This window comes from Phaenicophaeus curvirostris, chromosome 3, assembly GCF_032191515.1.
Source record: "Phaenicophaeus curvirostris isolate KB17595 chromosome 3, BPBGC_Pcur_1.0, whole genome shotgun sequence".
NCBI classification, from domain to species: domain Eukaryota; kingdom Metazoa; phylum Chordata; class Aves; order Cuculiformes; family Cuculidae; genus Phaenicophaeus; species Phaenicophaeus curvirostris.
In genome coordinates this window covers 6,799,750-6,818,146 of record NC_091394.1, presented here as the reverse complement: position 1 = coordinate 6,818,146, position 18,397 = coordinate 6,799,750, and the positions used below count along the sequence as shown (strand labels likewise).

Sequence of the window (18,397 nt, the reverse complement as noted above, 5' to 3'; positions counted from 1 at the left end):
TGTTTTCACAAGAAGATAACAATTTCCCCTTGTTCTCATTACCTTATGTTAAGTATTTAGTAAATAGTCTGGGAGACTCTTTCGAAGATTTTCATTACTTAACACCTACTGTTTAAGAACTATTCCTAAACGATTGTGATAACGTAAGCTAAAGGGATTTCAGATATCTTGACTTTATTTCCATTCCCTTGCCCTCAACCCATTCATTCTCCCTTTTCTGGCCTGAAAACCTCAAACCCCAGAATCCCTCCAGAAACACAACTCTGGTAATAATCAGAACATTGAATTTCTGACAAACGCCATCTGCTGATTTCTTTTTTTTCTCTCCCAAAATACAAGATTTTGGATACGGCTAGTAAGTACTTTAGCTTCTTCTACTTTGTGATACCAAAATAATCACCATGGCAACTCTTTAAGGGCAGTCTTCCAAACAGATTTATTGTGAATGCAAGAACTCAATGACACTCTCTAGCAAGAAACAAGACAGCATCTACAGCAGGTTATTTTGCTACAATGCACGAATGATGACTAATAGGCATAGGCTTGTCTGTCTGAGCTTTTACAGTTATCCCTAATAGTTTAACTTGCCATATTTATAGGTGGCGGAGGATGCAAGAGAGGGAGAGAGGTAGAAGCAATCAGTGTTGAGCTTACACAGCTTATGTTGTAATTGCCTTTTCTGAATACATTTTGTGCGGCCCCTGATGGCTGTAAGACAAGAACACCAGAGAAACAGCACAAATACTAGAACAATGATGCACTAGACTAGAAGAAGCTTGACTTTCTTTTGAGGTAACTAATGAAGCTATTTTTTTTCTTTTTTCCTTTCTTTCTTGTTTGTTCTTAGCAAAACAATGAAAGTAAAGGAGGTTGCCAAAACCGTTCTTTGTCATACTGGAAAGGAGAGGGGAAAGAAACAAAAAGGAAAAAAAAAATAAAGAAAGGCACTGCTGTGAGGAAGATGGACTAGGACACGTGCGAAATTATTAATCCTAAATATTCATGGTAGCATATTCCAGGTAGCTCCTTTTTGGCTCAGACATTGGTCAGAGTTAGCAGATATAATTTTTACATAAACCAGAATTTTGGAAACCAGCCAGCACTGCTGTGTTATGTGGTTGTGTAAGAGGTTATATATGGTTCTTGCTTTGCATTTGGCAAATGGTTCTCACTTAAACATTCATTTAGCATGATTACTTATGTGAACCATATAAGGCTATTCCTTGAAGCTGCAAAATTAACTTGTTAACAAATGCTGCACTATGCCAAAAGCTAATTTAGACTCTACTTAGGAATTTATGGCATTTATTTACCATGCCATTTGAATAAGGCAACTTTGCTGACAACTCTTAGCTGGCCACAACTTTTATATCATACAGCATCTCATCTAACACTCCCAAATATTTATTTTTCTGTTATGTACTGTCACCCAGTTCTTCTCAATGCAAAGTAAGGAGATAAAACCCCCTGTACAGAAGCAGAAGCACACCGATCCCCATGAAAATTGTCCTCTTCTGCATGAATAAGTGGAGGACTTGGAGTTTTGAGGAGTTTTGCTTTAACCGAATTGAGCATTGAAAGAAACGAGAAGGATCTTCCCCACCCTGACCTCTGATATAGGAAGATCAGAGGCAAAAAAGAGGGACAGTTTTTCTCCTTTTTGTCTATTCAACTAAAAGAGAACAAAAATATTGAAGGATTCAATGCATGCAGGGTCATGTTTGAAGGTGATGACCCGAGGTTGTTACTTAACGTACATCTGCATTCTGCAGCAAGCACTCCTTCTCAGGTGTAAAATATACCACAAGTTTTGTTTGTGGGCTTTCCCAGCCTCGACTACATTACAAATCATTTATGAAGCGAAGCACAAGGTAAAGCAGATATACTGATTCAGTGAAGCAAGTATTGCAATCACCAGAATCTCATGAGATTTCCCTGAAAGTAGGAAGTGGAGGGAGACAGGGGAAAGCATTGATGTCACTTCATTTTCAGTCAACTCAGAAGCTGGCTCACTGCCTTATGTTCAGTCAAATGAGTGCATGCAAATCCAGGAGAGCTCTCTCCAGCCAGGTTATGTTACTCCTTGTTTATCTCAGAGTGATTGAGATCAAAATCTGTCATTTTGTCTCTTTTTACATCTCATTTTCTATACAACCATCCTTTGTAGAGAAAGCGAGTTTCAGCTTTCTCCTCAATCCAAGCTCTTTTTCTCTCTAGCACTGTGACAATTCACGAGTGCTCCTTCTTTTGTCCATTTTTTTAAATCAAGAAAAGTAATAAGGGGAAAAGTTAATTTATGTCTCATTGTAGATACTAATTGCAGAATGCGTTGTCTTTCTTTTCTCCCTTTTCTCCCCTTCGCTGACGCACATGCTCTATAATAAGCGCCGTTACTTGGAGCCTGTGAGCCTCTATAGTAATCTGAAACCGCTACTATATTTACTCACTTTCCACATTTAGACAAAGGCTATTTTTAACTGGAGTTCTATTTGCGGGGGCTGCCAACGTCACTTAATGTTCACATGCATCTTGGGCATCATATGCTTGTTATTTTTATTTACTGTGCCTGTGCCAGGTCTGCTGTTTTATGGGAAGAAAGAATGAGAATGCTTCTTCAGGCCAGTTCTTGAAAGCTCTTTTGTACAACAGCAGATCCACAGATAAGCAAAGAAAAAGCAACTCAGCAGTAGATTTGGCATGATTTTAATGGCTGGCATCTTTTATCTCGCGGTCTAGTCGCAAAGCTGTGTTCTTAGTCCCACTGCATTTGTTAAAGGTGAAGATGGTTCAGAGGTATGTTAATTATTCTGGTGTCTCCTGGAGGAGACGCGAGTTCTTGCTGTGGGATGAGGGACGCAGGGATCAGGAAATTATTGTGATTCCAGTGCTGATACCAGGTAGTTAAAATAGATGATGTGTAAATAATCAGTGCTTTTTCTTGTTAATAGGTGCATGCCTGGGAATTTGAATGCAACAGATGTTATTTTCAGATAATGAGTTCAGATTTTCAGTGTAAGAGTCCCCTGAAAATGCTGGAAAACACTGTGCTGCAAGCCATAAATCAGGTCTGTAGGCTGGGCCTGGTATTTAGCATTTTCTGTATGGGTTTCCCTGCATTGCTCTACTGACCTCAACTTGACCTAAGGGAATTGCCCTTTGCAGAGGTTAGAAACACTTCACGGAGCATGCTGACTCAGGCCGCCTGATTCAGTTTGTATTGCCATCATCATATGCCCAGGATTCTGAGATATCCACATGCTTTTGTAGGGAAAAGGTTATTCTCTGCACATATAGTAGCATCTTTATTTGCACCGCAGAGTGAATTCCTGGAAAGGAGTGATGCTACGGAGCAATCATCTAATTCTTCACTGTCAGCGTGCTTAACCGAAAAGTTTTAGCAGGAAGCTAAGTTAAGGAAGAAAGCTGAAATGGAACCTCCTAGAAGCGGATTTTGTTTAAGTTTGAAATGTTTTGGAAAGCTTACAGAGCTTTTTTTTTTTAATCTCTCTCTGTACTTCCTGCTCTTTAACGCTAATTCCCTTTTCAGATTGATTTTGACATGAGACTGAATAAGCTTCACACAAGTCAAAATATCTATATGCCGATCACAACAAAATCAAATCTTTCACATTTTCCTGCTACTAATTTTTTTTTCCAGTGCTTTTTCTTTCCTCACTACACTAGATGCCTTAATTTTTTTTTAAACCCCACCCCCGGTCATATGTAATGTAAGATCTGTGTTTTCTAATCAAAACTGCGCAGCAAAATCTTTGAGAAGTCATGGGCAGAGAGAGAGTCAGTCAGAACTGGAAATGTGTAACGTTCTGTCGGTTCATCTATTTATTTAGGCAAGGAATTATGAATGAATCTACATACCTGTCTTTAAACACTTTTATTAAAAACGTGTCATTCTGATGATATTACCCTATGTGGGATCCTTTCTATATGAAATCATGTTTCTGCCACTAGTTGATGAATATCTTTTGATGGTTTAGAAACTGTAAAAGCCAGTGAAAAGGATGTGTGTCTGAAAAAAAACCATAATTGTGTAGCTTTGATTATAAACCATCCTATAAAGAAACCTCGTCTTTCTCAGTCCCCCTTAGTTCCTGCTAGGCTTTAGATTTACCATTAGAGAATAAAATGCATTTGGGACTTAAGGGTCACCAGTGACCAGCCTGGTGTGTAGTATCTGTGTGACTCCCTTGCTCTGGGCATGGTTCACGCTGGTGAAGCACAGCAGCAAGGCTAAGTGCTGATGCTACTTATTGAGCTGAGAAATCAATTTATTTTCTTGTTATAAAGTCTGGTCCTTTTCTAGGAGCGTAACAGCAAACGTTCTGTCCCGTGTGTAACATCTCTGATATCCACTGCCACGTGACAGCTAAAATTGTACAAGAAAGAACATGCAAACCTCCTTTTAGAGACAGAACCTGTCTTCCCTTTGTCATGCCACAGGCATGTGACATGCACATGGCTCACCAATGACACGCAGCCAATAGCCCTATGTATCAGGAGCAGAAGCGAGCTCATCTATATTTTCAAGGTAAACCTGTCAGTTACCTTATACTGATAAGGAATGAGTATATAAAAATCACGGGTCATTAACAGAGCCAATTTTGTTTGCTGTCACAAGTTACGAGCAGCAATAACTGAGCTTCAGCTGCACTGGTGTATTTTTCAGCCATCTCCTACAAAGGTGTTTTCTCCAATGTTTTTACTGCAATGTCCATGTTTTTGTAGTGAATGCAAAGATACGATACCTTTATGTGTATATGATTTGTTCATTCTTTGTCCATTCTCCACAAGGAGGAAGGTGGGCATGATGGAGTCTGAAGGTTCAGGCAGCTTCAATAATGTCCTTTCACTGCTCCATTTGATACAATTTTTTATCTCTTTTCAGCAAAGAGCAGTAAACTTTATAATTTATAGTAGTACTAGACTTGCCCAGTGGCCACAAATGGCAGGCAGGTTCCTAGAAGATAAAACAGAGTCGTAAGAGAGTCTACACATATATCTGATTTCTACACTATCAAATACTTGCACTAGACTGTGGCAGGAGGAGATCTATTGAAAACAAAGAGAAGCTTTTTCATCTGGAGAGCTACTGTGGTGGGGAGGAAAAGGGTTAAGTATTACAAAAGCTTAAGCTGACAGCCAGACCTTGTGCTGTGCTGCTTCCAAGAGGTTTCCCTTTGATAGAAAGTATTTCAGTGACACAAGACACCAGCAGCTGAGGTTATACGCTTCTGCAGGAGAAATTTTGTGCTTGCTGGTGAAAGTTAATGAGTGAAACAGTTCTGAGAACGGCGGTGGCAGCTTCTGTCCTCCTCATGCATTGCTCAGCACGCTGCAGCAGTGGCAAAGGGGATTGCACCAGGAAACTCACGGGATCAGGACAAACTGAATTTATTTACCTGTTGCTATTCTGAAGAGCCTTTCTGAGGCATGGTGAGCAGTCCAGACATTGCTGTGCTATTCATTATGAAGAGCAGCACCAGGACAATATTTATGGATCACTGCAATCAAACCTGAGCCTTCAGAGTAGATGTTGTGCTGCCTTTCTTCTCTTCCCATCGATTCTTGAATGCACTAAATCTATATATGAATATATTGTGGTTTAATGCATGAGTTGTCAGGGACGATACTCAAAATCTGTACCACCAGTCCCAGTTCATGTGACCGATCAAATCTGTCACATTGTCAACAACATCCTTCGTTGCAAAAAGAGCCTTTCACATTAACTTCTAATATGAAACGATTTCTACAATAGTTTGTACTGTTCAAAATTTTCATTCTGGCTGAGCAGAATACACTGAGGGCCAGACCCCCAAAAATGAGCCTGAAAGCAGATAGATGCTAAATGTATTTTGTAAGTTGTAAGACTCTGTCATTTGAGCAGTGGAGGAAACGTTGCTGGTAGTACAGGAATATTTATATACACAATTCACTCTGAGTGATCTGGTATATCTGGATGCACAGAGGATTTGGAGTGGTGTGTAGGAGATGTAAGACATTTTTGCCCTCAGATAATCTCTTATTAACTAAAAGGAAATAAACAAATTAACTTCTTTTGATCCCCAAAGAGGAGATGAAATTATTGGCAAACACCTCAACAGACTGGAAACGCTTGGTAGACACATCTACCGTTACCAAAATTCCTGGAATTTTTGGAAGTTGTAGAACTTTGAGGATGCACTGAAGCCCAGGCATGTGAATTCAGAAGCCATGTCACTCAAGAGAAGCAGCACTACTTTTTCAGCTGGTGCTGCACCATAGTACTTGTAGCAGCACTTGCAGGAGACACAACAGAGGAAAAACATTGTTTTTAAAAAGACTTTCTCAGCTTGTTCTAAGTAGTCTGCTTCAGAGGTTTTAGAGATGAGTTTTGAGTAGAGATGGACTTGTTTAAAATACATCTTGATTTCACATGTCACAGAATTGAAAGTGTTTTGGACCTGAACTTAGCATGTTCTAAAGAAAAAGACCATTTGGACTGTTTGCATCTGGACCTAGCTTGGAATACGCATGAATATCTGGATCTACACTCAGAGGCAGGGTAAGGTAGCATGAGCTGCCTGGGAGGAAGCTGTGAATCCAGCCCTTCGTTTCCAGGCATTTCCAGGCATTGCTTTTCTTCAGAGAGAGAGCGAGCAAGCTGGCAATCAGCCCTCAGTCTTCATTCAAACCAAATTCCAGTGGCAATATTGCCAACTCTAAGTGTTAAAAATCAGGAGATTTAAAAAAAACGATGTTATGTATTTCTGTTTGCCTTCTGGTGTTTGAGACTTAATATGGGTTATGTTTTTAGGCTTTTCTCTGCAAGCAGAAGAGATAGCAACTCTGGGGGTAAGAGGTTGAGGGCAGAATAAGATTCTTACGAAGCATCTGCCTCCAAAAGAAGCATTTGAATTGAAATCCTGGCTATTAGGAGAACCATGCTGTAAAATCCAGTGAGTCTGAACACATCACTGTAAAAGCTTGTGGAAGTTTCCTTGAGTAAGAATTGTTTATGAACTCCAAGAATAATTTCATTATATTCTATGTTATTGAACACACTCTCAATAAGAGTTAAAAAAATCATTTTCAAGAATTAGAAGCTTCACAAAGAACTTTTCTTTTCTGAACTGGCATTTATAGAGATCTGTGAGAAAATATACTGGATGTTTGTGTCCCTGATATATGGGGTTCCCTGGATGCCATATATCTGTCCCCTAGAATAGGCTATAGCAGAGGAACAAGCAATGATAAATGAGGACATTTGTTATAGCCTGTGAATCCATCCAGCCCAAATCTCCTGATACATAAACAATACCAGATTCAAACATCTTGTCACATCTGCTTCGTACACCAAACAGCTGGGTGCACAGATGCTTTGGTCTACTAGAGCATCGTAGGCTGAGTGCATTCTTCTGTATGCTTAGTTATTTGTTTTAATTGGTTTTGATGATTTGACTTAATTCGCTTCTGGTCTTGCTGGAATACAGGTAATTTTGTAGCTGATTGTGGCAGCTGCCACAAGCACATGAGAGGTGACACGAGTAACGTAAAACTTCTGGGTAAGAGATCACCACGAGCAGGCACTGAAATTAAGGACACTTACTTCAGAAGCAGGAATGTTGCCCTCTGAGCTAGGAAAGACATGCACGCACCTTCTAATTAAGCATGTGGAAGTTAAACAGGTAAATAGGATATCTCTCTGTATAAACTATGTACAGACTTATAGATATACAATTACGTATTTATACATAATGAATGCCAGAGCATCTTGTTGAATCCTCCCTGCCCTTCTTCCCTAAACCCATTCTGTCTTGTTATTGTATCATATATCATATCATATCATTTCATATCATATCATATCAGTCATAGAATAGAAGCATAGAATAACCAGGTTGGAAGAGACTCACCGGATCATCGAGTCCAACCATTCCCATCAAACACTAAACCATGTCCCTCAGCACCTCGTCCACCCATCCCTTAAACCCCTCCAGGGAAGGTGAATCAACCAGCTCCCTGGGCAGCCTGTTCCAGTGCCCAATGAACCTTTCTGTGAAGAATTTTTTCCTAATATTCAGCCTAAATCTCCCCTGGCGGAGCTTGAGGCCATTCCCTCTCGTCCTGTCCCCTGTCACTTGGGAGAAGAGGCCAGCACCCTCCTCTCCACAACCTCCTTTCAGGTAGTTGTAGAGAGCAATGAGGTCTCCCCTCAGCCCCCTCTTCTCCAGGCTAAACACCCCCAGCTCTCTCAGCCGTTCCTCATAAGGCCTGTTCTCCAGTCATATCATAATAAACTTTAAAGCTGTTCAAAGGCAGGGTTAGGTCTCTCTCATCCACACAGTAAAACAGCCAGCATGCCTGTGAGGACTGTAAATAATACGCAGCATTTCTTCTGAAAGGGGATACGCCCAGCAGTTCAGCAATTCCCCACACCACTCAATCTTTTCATGATCCTTTTCGGACTCAAGGGGACGAGCCTTTTTGCAAACAGCATCTCTCTGAGCCCTTGGCATGTGTGTCAGAGCTCCCAGTGGAAGTATTGAACTAGTCCAATGTTCCTCAGCTAACAAAAGCAGAAACAATCACAGACCAAGATGGTCTGGCTTCTGGCCAAATTTAATTAATCAAGTTCTACCAAGCGTCACACATTTACCTCTGGAAAAAAAAAAATTCTGTTCATATTAAATGAAAAATCTTCTGGGGAAATGAATCATCAAATCCTCACCAGAACCTAATCCCTGTTTCTCACAGTGCAGGACAATACCCCTTCACTGCTGCTTCAACCTCGGGCTGCCTCCACGTGGTGCTGAGCTGTGCAGCCTACACAGGGTGCCCCTCACACTGTGCTTCCAAACAGCCTTCCCGTTGGGCTCTCTGGAGGCAAACTGCCTGCTGCACACAGCTCAGGAGGCCAGGGTCTTCCCTGCCCACTCCCTCCATCCCGTTTTTGTTCTCCGCATCCCTTTGGGAAGTTTCATTCTTGAAGACGTACCACACAAGTCTATACAGAAATGACCCAGCTGGCACAGACCATTGTGAGCTTTCTTGCAAGCTCTGGAAACATGCAACACTTCTTTGCTCCTTTGACATGTTTGTTTTAAAATCTACCAAACAAAGAGATAAAACCAACAGGGGAGGAATTCTCCCAAACTAGTGGAAGGTGCTTTGTCTCTGTCACTAGTAAACAGGCAGGAGGGAATCCTGTCCTCTGTGTCACGTTGGCTCACCTCTAGTCACTCTATACGCACCATGACATTTGCTAAGTCAGACTTCTCTCTTCTGCCTCTGATCGCTTTCACAAGGCACCAAATTACTCACTTCTCTCTCCTGGGAACATCTCCTTGTGGCCCATGCTGTGCTACAGTGATACTGTGTCACAAGTCACTTAAGATTAATTAAAATTGCTCCACATTTACTGAACTTTGGGGAATAGGATATTGTTTCTCACCATCATCCCCCTCCCCTCTACCTTTCTGTAACAGGGAATTGATGCCTTCTGAGTCCAGCACAGATATCCAATAAACTTGGAAGTTACCTGCAGTTCTTTATAAACTTTGGGATCTTTGTAACATGCAGCTGAATTTTACTTTGATTGAATTTTTCATAAAAATCCTTTTCCTGATCTCTTACCCCAACCATGGGGAAAAAAAAAAAATCAGTCTCGTTTCATTCAGTACCAGAACTTGCCAAGTAAAATGAGCATAATGTTGTCCCTCGATGTTAACAGCTAAATGAGGCTTTTTTTTAACATCAAACAGTACAACTGCTTAATCGTTGAGCTCACCATGTTACAGGAGCTAGTACCATGCCACTGAATTAGAAAGCTTGATAAACATTTTTGCCTCAGGTAAGCAATTTGCAACAAGAAATGTATTCTGTGAATGTAGTTTATTTTCTGCTTGAGGAATATCTCTGGGAAAGTTGCTGTTTCCTGGAGATGGTTGTAATAAAAGCTAAAATTAACAAAATAGGCATTACTATAGGCATTGCCAATAATCTTCCAGGAAATTAATTTAAAAACTCTATGCATACGTGTGCATGTTAGATCATAGCTTTCTTTCCTCCCATTGCTCAGGGTAGTTACCTTCCATCACCTGAATAATCATGGAGATCCAGCAGGAGCCTTGCAAGAACGCTAGTAAAGTGTCATGAGTCTGTTCAGTCAGTGTAGGCTTTTCTTTATCCTTAGAGAGACAGTATTTTGTGAGGCTGGGATTGTGTTAAATCGCAAAATTTCTACTTCACAGGGGTTTGAGTGCCAAATAAAGGTAATGCACAAGTACGAATGTTTGCTATTTCCCGCTGTGGAAAGAAGATGACTACATTTGCAGTGCTGGAGGTTCAGATGGGAATGGCAGAGAACGTATGGTTGATATTATATATTATCATTTCATGTCAAGGATTTGGAATGCCAATTCATGGGCGATGGGTGGGCAGGAGGGTGAAGATAGAAGAGTGTTAATAAACAACCTTATTGCTTCCTGCTACTCGTAATTTGTTTGCTTTTTTTTACAGAAGAAATCCTCCTCGTACCTTATGTCAATCATAGCTGAGAATATGAACTCTTTTTCATGTGAATAAATGAATGTGAATGTATGTGAATAAAGTAACATGCCATTTCCTATCTGGAAATTATGCATACAGTTCATATGGTGAAAATCCATTTTCTCCTTAAGCCCACACTGGTGTTTCAAATGCTGATGTTCTTGTAGAAAGAGGAAAAAAATTGCTAATTGGAGCTGGCTTAACAGAAAACAGTCAAGATTTGTAAGACCATTATTTGGATTGAGCAAAGTCCTTTTCCTTTTTCCTCCTTAGTTGTATTCAAACAGCCTGTCAGTTTTTAGCCTTCTTTCAAAAGTAACAGTCAACAGTCAGAGCTCTGCCATGCCCAGGGACCAACAGCTCCATGCCGTCTGTTGGCCAGGACAGAAACAAACCTGGGGCTGCTATAAGTGTGAAAATTCTCAGTAGGGAAGCAGCTGTGTTTTGATCCTCCCAGAGCATCTTGGAAACTAGCAAGGGGAATGATAGTTATGGAGACGATATTATAATATTCATATTTAAATATATAGATTTCATAGTTGCTCCCTTTTCAATATGCATTTGCTTAGGCACAAAAGATCACATGTAGTAGCTCCGTATAATTTGCCCTGTGCCACAGCACATACATGAATTACATGGATTGTACGTGAACTGTGACAAAATAAATGTCCAGAACAGGATTTGGGTAAAGTTTGTTTTCCCATTCTTTGATAATTACCACCATTTCTGATGCAGTGAAGCACCTCAGAGCCTGCTGCTACGTGGAGGATTGTTCTGACCATAACTGCAAACTGTATTTGCCAAAGGTAGAAACCTGTCTCATGCCTGCAGACAATATTGCATTGGGATAACTGGTTTATAACTAGTCAGGGGAAGGGAAATTACACCAATCACCAGCAAGGGAGAGAGGACATTCAGCAGCACTGCAGAATACTGAAGCAGATGTTAGATATCCAGTCTGTTTTATAAAGTCTCAGGTCCCAGACCTTTAGGAAGACAGTGAGGTTCATATATGCCTGTTGAACTAAAAGTGTGCATATGAGTTGCAATTCATATCTCCACAAACAACACATAACGTGGACATTTTCACAAGTCAAGAATAAATGTGTGGTAGAGTCATCTGGAGGGGATAGGGGGGAAGGATTGGAAAGAAGCATTTACAAGAAGAGCTGAAGGACTCAGCTTCACTAATACCTAAGAAGACATTTTGCATTGTACCACTCAACAGATCTATGGCTACTTACACGAATAGATCTTTCTCAGCATTTCTCTCAGATTGATTTTCCTTTTTTTTTCCCTTGGGATTTCACAGTATGTTAGTATTTGGTGCTTGAGTTTTTACACCTGTTGTTTGTACACAGACTATTACATAATAATCTTAGATGTGTCTGACTTTAAAAGTTTGTGCTGCCATTAAGCTATTTTCCTTTCTTTTTGTGAGAGACGGACAATTAAAAACATTCCCACTATTTGTAAATTCTCCTTGTGAGGAACACAGCAGATTGCCTGGATCTTCTGCTTGTTGTTCTGGCTTCAGTTTCAGAACTGAATGCACTCCTTCTGCTCCGTCTGTTTGAGTTTTGACAATGCAAAGGATGAAGCTGGAGGAAGTCCCATATATAAGCGAGGTCTATGCTTCTGCTTTATCTCATTTTTAATTGAATTGTGATTGGATTCTGCTTGCTTTTATGTAATTTGGTGCAGAAGGATACAGAGGTTTTGTAGCACACTTTCTGCGGCTACGAGTTCTCTCTAGTCACAAAAGGATAATATATAATGAGCATTTTATTTAAGCACAGCTGATGTTTTCAACTACTACCCTTTTCCTGCAAAATAAGTTATTTTGCATGCATTCAGCTGCTAAAGTATATATAGGAGGAGCTAAAAACTTCATTATTGAAGGCATTAGCATACATTTTTTCCTCTTAATTAACTGCATGTTAATTATTCATCAAGCAGAAAACAAACCTGTCCGTTTCCCTCAGCCGATTATGCAGCCGATTATTCTTTTGTAATATGCTCTCTTTTTCTTGGACAAAGGAACAAGTTTTCACTTAGCTGATGTATGTAGGTGTTCCCATTCACTGCAATGTCTCACTAAAAGCCTTTTCTTTCAATTGGATTTTCATTATAAACTTCTCACTTGATACTGTCTTCTCAGCCTGGTTTTGTCTCGTAGGTTAAAATTCAGCATTCTTGAGGTCAGTTTTATTTTTCTAGAGTACTATGCTGATAAAGCCAGTGCTGTAGTAAGTAGTTTTATTATCAAAAGTCATTCCTGTAAGCAAGCTTATCAACATAGCAGAGCTAACATACCTGTGTGGTATCTTCATGAAAGGTTATACAGTCCTGAATTTACAAAATACAAGACTGTTAATGAGGCTTCTAGTTATTAATTAAATATCAATAGCGTTGTTTTATAGCTTCATATATGTAAAGCACTTTTTGCAAAACATTCTGCACTGAATTACAGATGAGGTGAGGATCACAGTCGATCAGCCTGAAGTATGATTCTACATTTGCTTATATAGCCCAGTTACACATTTCTATCTCTATTATGAGACCAACAAACTTCTATTAGCAAACAACTTTAATTGCTAAGAGCTGGTTCACAGAACACATGTCATTATACACTCTTTTTATAAACAAAACAGGCAAATGTAGAAAACTTTATAAGCTCATCTTGCAGCTTCTCTAAGTGTATCGCTTAGCAGTTTGCAGGATTGAATACTACAAAAGAAATTAAAAACTCAATTAGAGCACAGCATTACAAGATCATTAGAAATCAAGCTGTTGCATTGTGTTAAGAGAAAAGCTCTGCTGCTTTGAGGTGTTGTAACAGAGGGCACTCTGTGCCTGCTGCTGGGGCTGGGTGGACTACATGGGTGGACCTGTGAGGGAGAAGAGAGCTCCCTGCTTGGGAAATTCAGAATGTTTGCTCTGCTGGAAACACACAAGCCTAAAATTTGTGATATGCAGTGTACCATATAATTAATTCACACCATTTATAAGAACTATTAATAAAAGGCCTTGTGAAACTTCTACCAAGCCACGCTGGCTTCTAAAATTGTGACTGAAAATGATGATCTGGTCAAAAAATAGAAGTGAAAGAAAAAAAATTCACCATAGAATCTTGGATTCCAATGGAAGAAGGGGAAGGAACCATCTCCCCTAATCTGAACCATTGAAAATCAGGTATCTGACCCAAATAAGAATCTGAACTGGTCAATGCAAAGTGAGAGGTCACCTCTAGAACAGTGACTCACCCAAACCTTGGAGAAGTAGTTCATGAGACATGGGTCACCCTGCAGTGCTGCTGCTTGGTCCTTGGCAGCTGCCGAGGTCGCCTAGGCTGCTGGCTTTGGTGGAACGCCAAACTTTCCCATGGATAACCCACAGGGAGATTCACCTATCCTTGGACCCAAAACTGCCATACCAACTGCCTCTTCTGGTGATATAGTACTTTTACTAGGCTGTAAATCTTTAGTATCAGGTTTTGGACATCCTCAGGAATGTTATAAGTTGTCAGTGGGGAATTTTTTGTGTGTTTGTGTATAGGTGTTTTAGTCTCTTGTCATCTGTGTTTCAGGTGGAAGAGTTTGTGTACAGGACACGTGCCACCCATAGCTCTGGGCAGTTTTCTGCTTTCCAACCCAGCTTATGTGCCTGCACCAGTTCCTAAACAGTTGCATAATGTGACTAAAAGGGACAGTATAGAATCATAGAATCATAGAATAACCAGGTTGGAAGAGACCCACTGGATCATCGAGTCCAACCATTCCCATCAATCACTAACCCATGCCCCTCAGCACCTCGTCCACCCGTCCCTTAAACCCCTCCAGGGAGGGTGACTCAACCCCCTCCCTGGGCAGCCTCTGCCAGTGCCCAATGACCCTTTCTATGAAAAATTTTTTCCTAATGTTCAGCCTAAACCTAAACTGTGCCAAGCCCTTTGGCACAGTCCTGCTGACAAAGTTCTCCTTTCTGAGGACAGAGAAGCCTGGTCTACAATGGCCCATTCAGCCTCTTTGCTGCGTGAGCCTTCACAGCAATTCCATCTATACAAGAAGAAATAGTGACAATGGCTTATGTCCTCACAGATCCCAACCCGCTGTGCATCTTATGGTGGACAGATGGAAGCCCCATTGGATCTAGTTGTGGAGAGAATGCAGATTAATTGTGATCTGACCGTTGCAGAACAGAACCAATTTCACTTGCCTGGGAAGTGGTGTGTGTTCCAAGGCAAATGAAGAATAACATTTGCCTGATGCTATTACTTCTCTTACTCTCCTGCCTGCAAGAGGAAAAAAGAGACACAGTACTGCATGGAAGTCTGTTTCCCTGCTGAGGAGAAATAAAAGCACCTCATCCTGCAGGCACATGATTTTGTTAGTCTGCTTTGCCAATTACCTGTTTTTAAAGCACTTGAAATTAGATTCAACTTAATTCTGTTTCACTTTCAGGTCATAATATTGTTCAGAAACGTTATGGAAACACAGACACGATAAAAGTTCTCTGTGGTTAAAAGAAAGAATCATAGAATCATAGAATCATAGAATCACCTGGTTGGAAGAGACCCACTGGATCATCGAGTCCAACCATTCCCATCAATCACTAAACTATGTCCCTCAGCGCCTCGTCCACCCGTGCCTTAAACACCTCCAGGGAAGGTGACTTAACCCCCTCCCTGGGCAGCCTCTGCCAGTGCCCAATGACCCTTTCCGTGAAAAATTTTTTCCTGATGTTTAGCCTAAACCTCCCCTGGCAGAGCTTGACTGCTCACTGCTGGCCCCTTTGCTCAGCTTCAGAGGAAGCCAAACACATCGGTCCCTGGTGCCTCTTAGCACCTCTGCCCTTCACACCTGCTCTGTGACTCCATGTGGAGGATGCAGTTGTCAGCACATTATGGGACCCACTTAGATGGCAGCAAAGGATACTTCCAATTAATATCTGGGAACGGTGATGAAACTTCTGTAAATATGAAGAGAGAGAGCGTGTGAGGTCTGTGTCTCTTGCTGCTGTGGTGCTCTCTGAACAGAGATAACAGCAGGTCTCAGCTGGGCTATGCCAGGGGAACATTCATGCAGTGTCTCCAAAGGAAAGCTGATGATACAGCAGTGACCGGCTGCATCTGGCAGATGGGGTCCTGGAGTGAGAGTGAAGCTGGTCTGCAATGCAGAACAGATACGAGGCATAGTGCTAGCAGCAAAGCAGAGAGAGATAAGTGCCAGTTGTGTCAATTTCCCTGTGTCTGAGACCTCTCCTGTCAGCATCTATTGAAAATTGTGTTGCTTATTATTCTGGCTCCCGGGCTCCTTTACTGACCGTCTTGAAGACGGTGTTTTGCAAATAATGAAATAATATTTGCACAGTGCAAGATAAAATTTGGATACCTTAGTTCTTCAGACAAGCCCTAGTATTTTTTTCAGAGCCTAGACAAAAGCTTGGTAGCATCTCTGTCTGTTTAAATTGATGGATGTATGCAATTACTCCATTGAAACTTGTCCCAATATAAATGCAGTTATACCTACACAGAACTGGTGCAAAACCAGTCCCAAATAATTGCCTAAGTCTTGAAATTTTTACACATGGATATGTAAGCCACACCAGTTTATTTTTACCATTATGTAATGCAATAAATTATTTCTTTGAATTTTTCTCCTTGTAGAGGCATGTAATGTGCTTTAGTGAAGTTAATCATGTGCAGCCTCAGGTGACTACTGTTTGTGTTTCTGGTTTATTTTCTAGCCTTCTTTTCATTCTCCCTTATTAATAGACGTGCTGAGGTTTCAGAGGAAGCTTAACTTTCTAGAAGCCATTTCTCTTCAACTAGCTGTGACACATGCCTGCCTGATGGATGTATGGTACTCACTTTCTCTGCAGACGAGTATCTGATTTCACTGGGAGTCCTTGCTGACTCTAATATTGCTGAGACAGCTGCTCATCTTTCTTTTTTTTTTTTTTTCTCCAGCAAGGAAGCACCATGTACTCACTCTAATTACAAATCCTGTGATCTGGCCATTCTTCAGCATTTGCAGCCTGCCTGTAACTCTCCTTATTGAGGTTTTAAAGATCATCTGGATGTAGAACATCTGATCCCCCAAAATATTTCATTTAATTTATTGCTTAGTTTTGGACTGATTCCTCTTTGGTGTGTTTATTAAGGGCAGAAGGGTAAGAAAGCAGAAGACTGTTTTTTTCATTTTGATTTTGATTCTAGAGAAAGGAGACTGAGAAAGCAAAACTCTAACTCCCTGTCCACCATTTTATGTGTGAGGAAGCAACACTCGATTGGGAGTCCTAACAGCCTTGCAGAGCCTCCTCATTTCTGGTGACAGGAAGAATTCAGTGGTCTTGATTCACAAAGTTTGAGTTTGAGAGCTGCCAGTGGCTGTGGAGCACAATGACTGTTGTAAATGGTGCCCATCGGCACTATGTGAAGGACGAACATACAGAAACAATTAGTGACTTTTCTAAGCAGTCACTGTTTGATGACTACCTAATTAAAATTCTTAAATAAATCAGTGACAAGTACTATTGGAAGTCCATCTCAGCTAGCTCTAGATTGTTAAAATGGTCTCCATTGAGACAGGGCATGTGTTCAACCAGTGATCTCCCTTGGTGTTGAGCTGGGTGTGTTAGTCTACACAACTGCATGGAGCGCTTGTCTCCTTAGCTCAACCTCTGCGAGACCCTAAACTGATATTATAAAATATTTGAGCTTCAAGAATTATCGTCTTTGTGAGTTACCATCTTTGTGATGGCTCTCCGGGTCTGTGCAAATTCCCTCCTGATTCTGACTAGTGTATATAAAAATACGCCCATGCATTCTCTTCAAATACAAAATCTGTTTTGTTGAATGGACATTGGCATTCTTATCTTGTTGTCTCCCTTATCTTTGTCTTTCAGCCACTGTGTAAGCAGACCAGCTTGAAAAGGAGACTATCCATCACCGAAGAAGGATAACTGGATTTTTACTTAGTTTGTAAGCATGTAAAGATGTTGGCATGGGATGAATCTTTCAAGTTATACGTTTAGTATATGATTTCCCTGTAACCTGGGGATTTCTTTGTAACACAGCAATGGTCTTGTGAAAGTTTATAAAGTAAGTATTCACTGATATGGTTTTATCCAATACAGTTTGTTTTCACCTTATGAGATGACAGCATTTCTTAAAATACCTTTTGGTCACATGGAAACTAAAGTCCTTGATAAACAGGATTCTCTATCATGTTCTTAACTTGTCTTCATCCCTCTGATATTTTCAGGCTTTTCTTTGTTGAAACAGGTATTTGGCAGAGACTACTCAGAAGCTCTTTAGCTGCCCTTCTCCATAGCTCTGTGTTTACTTACAGCCAAACAATGGGAACGTGGGGTGTTGCGCTGATCTGTCCTCTGAGCATTATTTCCTTATTTTGCAGGAGTCAGCGCTGACTGCCCACCTCAGGATGTGCAGAAAAGCCCAGCCCAAAGCAAAGATCCACTCCATAGCTGAGAGCACCCCTATTTTTCTTTTTTTTTTAAATTGCACTGCTTACCACAGAGTCTATATTGACATATTTTAAAAAAAATCTCAGTCATGTGGCTGAATTTGAAAGATGCATTAAAAAAAAAAAATAAAAACTGAGATGTTTCCCCTTCATTCCGGATGACATCCAGCCCTGCTAAATCAGATTCTGGCCTTGTCTGCTGCCATTTCACATCCTTTGTCCCCTCTTGCTGTTCAGTCCTGGCAAAATCCTATCCCTTTCTAGGTGATACAATCTTCTAATATGTATATATCTGGGAAAGTTACTGTTTGATCCAGAAGATTCCAAAATTATGCTGTTTGTCTAAGACTTGGAAGCAGCATCGT

At 40.7% G+C, this 18,397-nt stretch overlaps 1 long non-coding RNA gene across 1 annotated transcript; it reads left to right on the top strand.

Moving 5' to 3' along the window:
- Positions 1 to 2,677: 2,677 nt before the first annotated feature.
- On the top strand, positions 2,678 to 17,513 carry LOC138718529 (uncharacterized). Its single transcript, XR_011337100.1, has 3 exons — positions 2,678 to 2,793; positions 16,514 to 16,716; positions 17,452 to 17,513. It is a non-coding gene; the product is annotated as an uncharacterized lncRNA (long non-coding RNA).
- The last annotated feature ends 884 nt before the right edge of the window (positions 17,514 to 18,397 follow it).